The sequence below is a fragment of the Montipora foliosa genome, chromosome 14, assembly GCF_036669935.1.
Source record: "Montipora foliosa isolate CH-2021 chromosome 14, ASM3666993v2, whole genome shotgun sequence".
Lineage (NCBI taxonomy): Eukaryota > Metazoa > Cnidaria > Anthozoa > Scleractinia > Acroporidae > Montipora > Montipora foliosa.
In genome coordinates, this window is record NC_090882.1 from 8,515,087 (window position 1) to 8,517,586 (window position 2,500).

The following is a 2,500-nucleotide window of genomic DNA, read 5'->3' on the forward strand; positions in this document are numbered from 1 at the left end:
AAATGCAGACGACAGTTGCAGGTCTTGACAAAGTAATTTTGTTTCTTTGGGGTCTATTCAAAAAACATTCCTGTGGAAACTTGACTTCATGAGGAAATAAAACTGCAATTGAAATTTTAAGTCAATCGTTAATATAAAGTTATCCCCCTTTCGGCTAGACTCTAAGTGGTCAAGTATTCTTGAATCGCAAGCTTATCAAATACCCAGCCACTATCTTGTTGTGTCATCCTTTGAAGAAAGAGACAGACAACATAACAGGGCGCGTGATTCATACTCATCAGGGGGACCCAACGGAGTTGTTCTGCAGGGGTTGTATGAGCTGGCTGGAAAAGAAGTATTGGGAAGTTGCTGGGAAAAAAGATTATTGTTATTTTGGGAAATTGTTTTCAATCTCCTGCCGGTAGCCCCTCTCCTGGGAGAGAGATATTTGTTTTGACGGTTACCCGGAGTGAATGCAGTACCCTCCCCCTCCCCCCTCCCCCTCCCCCCTCCCCCTTCCGCGATTGAACGTTAGCTCTGAGGCCTTTTGCCTGAGCTGCTGTGTGTGTGATCAACTGAGACAGCGCTGAAACAATGTCATAGTTGAATGTTTGTACAAGCGATTTCCAAAGGGCAAACTTCACTTTCTTTCCGTTTCAGCGTTTACGAAACACAATATCTCTTCAAGTGTTCCACAGTACAGTGCGCCGTGAACTGCACGTGGTTCTACTTAGATTCAATAATTTGACAAGGATAAACTTTGCTATGTTGGTTTTGTCATGCAAAATATCATATTACCTTTTTGATTAACACAATGTTATTGCATTTGGAGAGTTGAAAGTGTGATACTTGAGAAGGAATTAAACGGTGCTTTTTGATAGTTATTTGCGTTTTCGACACCCAAGGTTATCGCTCAGCCGCGTTGGGAAGTCGAGAACAACATCATCTCAACGAATCAACATGTCAGACATTCATTACGTAAATTATGGAAACTCATAGCACTGTAAAAAATACTCGCAAGCGGTCCATCAGATACTCTATTGTCTCTACTTGCCAAACGTTCAGTCGAGAAAATGTGAATTCACGTCTTTTCAAGAAACGCACTGTAGGCGCCGAAACAATTAAGCCTGGTTTTCACTAAGGACGCAAGCATCAGAGCGCTTAATTACTTGGGTTGACGCAAGCATAAGTACAAGCGCAAGGATAATTTTTTTTCATACTCCTTGTGCTTGTGCTATGCGACAGTCGAAGCTCTCGCCGGTAAGCGACCACCCAACGAATTCGAAAAAGTTGTCGCAACTAAAGCTGGTCGCTTATGAGAATGGGCTCTCCTAAGCGACTAAAATTATAAACGATAGAGGATGGTCGCTTAAGAGAGCTTTCGGCAAAAGTCTCTGGGATTTGTAAATTCTTATTGATGGTGCTGAAGTTAACGGTCGGGAACTTCTTTACTCTCATTCACATCTGCCAAAACATCCTTACAGTTCCAAGACACTCCCAGTCAAAACATTACAAAACACTTAAGAGGTTGTCTCCGTAAATTAAAAGCTTTCCGGTCGATCTGGTTTGAAAAATAGATTTCGCTCATTTCTTGTGTGTTGAAAGGCTTATGTGCTTATACTAAAACCACAATCTGCTTGATCGGATCTCTTAAATTATTGGAGTTTTCAGGGATTTTTGGTTCACCCGCTCGTACGGTCCTGGCGCCCTATATCGAGGCTTTAATTTGACCCAACTTTGAAGATCAATTTATCAAGAAGCAACGAAGCCTGTAGAAAACAAAACCGATCGCCAGGTACTTCATGTCTTTTGAATACACAAAGGTGACTTTCATTAACATTGAGATTGAATGAAGCTACCAGCGAGACTTTAAAGGCACCCCTATCATAGACTCTGATCAGACACGCGAACACCCATCAACTTCAAACTCTATTTATGAAAAAGTGGGACGGTCTTTTTCAATCAAACCAACGCAGCTGGAATGTAAGTACCATACATAATGTCATTACGGAGAGAAACCTTGTGGCCCGCCCTTGATGGATTTATAGCTCTCTGAACTTGCCTAATTTCGGCGATCTCCAAGTTTTGGCTCCACATTGAAAGACTCGTTTACATATAACTGGGAGCGTTGCACCAACCTCTCACGCAGATAGACCTAAAACACCCCTAAATAAACGAAAAAGACATTTAAATGTATTACAGGTCAATTGAAGGGGAATTAACCACCTTTTAACGGCTTGAGCTTGGCTTACCTGCAACAGACAAATGCTTCAGTGTTCGAATTTCGCTCCATGATTTTGCAAGAAAAAGGACGATCTCTGCTGCCCAAGCGCTGAATCCCTGAAAGTGCAATCAAGTTTAGGTAACTAAGTTGCCTTTTCTCTGGCATTATCATTCTTACATCGAACTTTTTCCTCGGCAAAACGGTGAACATCAGTGAAGATCGCCGCCATATTTACCTTTTTGGACAACCGCTGACCAAGTTCAATAATAGCACTTGTGACGTAAAGGGGAGGAGTGT

At 42.0% G+C, this 2,500-nt stretch overlaps 1 long non-coding RNA gene across 1 annotated transcript in view; it reads right to left on the reverse strand.

Annotated features, from left to right (window-relative positions):
- Nucleotides 1–2,500, reverse strand: part of LOC137985310 (uncharacterized) — an 11,244-nt gene that overhangs the window by 6,474 nt on the left and 2,270 nt on the right. The window contains exons 1-2 of the long non-coding RNA XR_011119277.1: nt 2,232–2,500; nt 2,042–2,145 (exon numbers count right to left, since the gene is read on the reverse strand). The exon at nt 2,232–2,500 is cut by the window's right edge and continues 2,270 nt beyond it. This is a non-coding gene — a long non-coding RNA (uncharacterized lncRNA). The remainder of the gene's footprint in view (nt 1–2,041; nt 2,146–2,231) is intronic.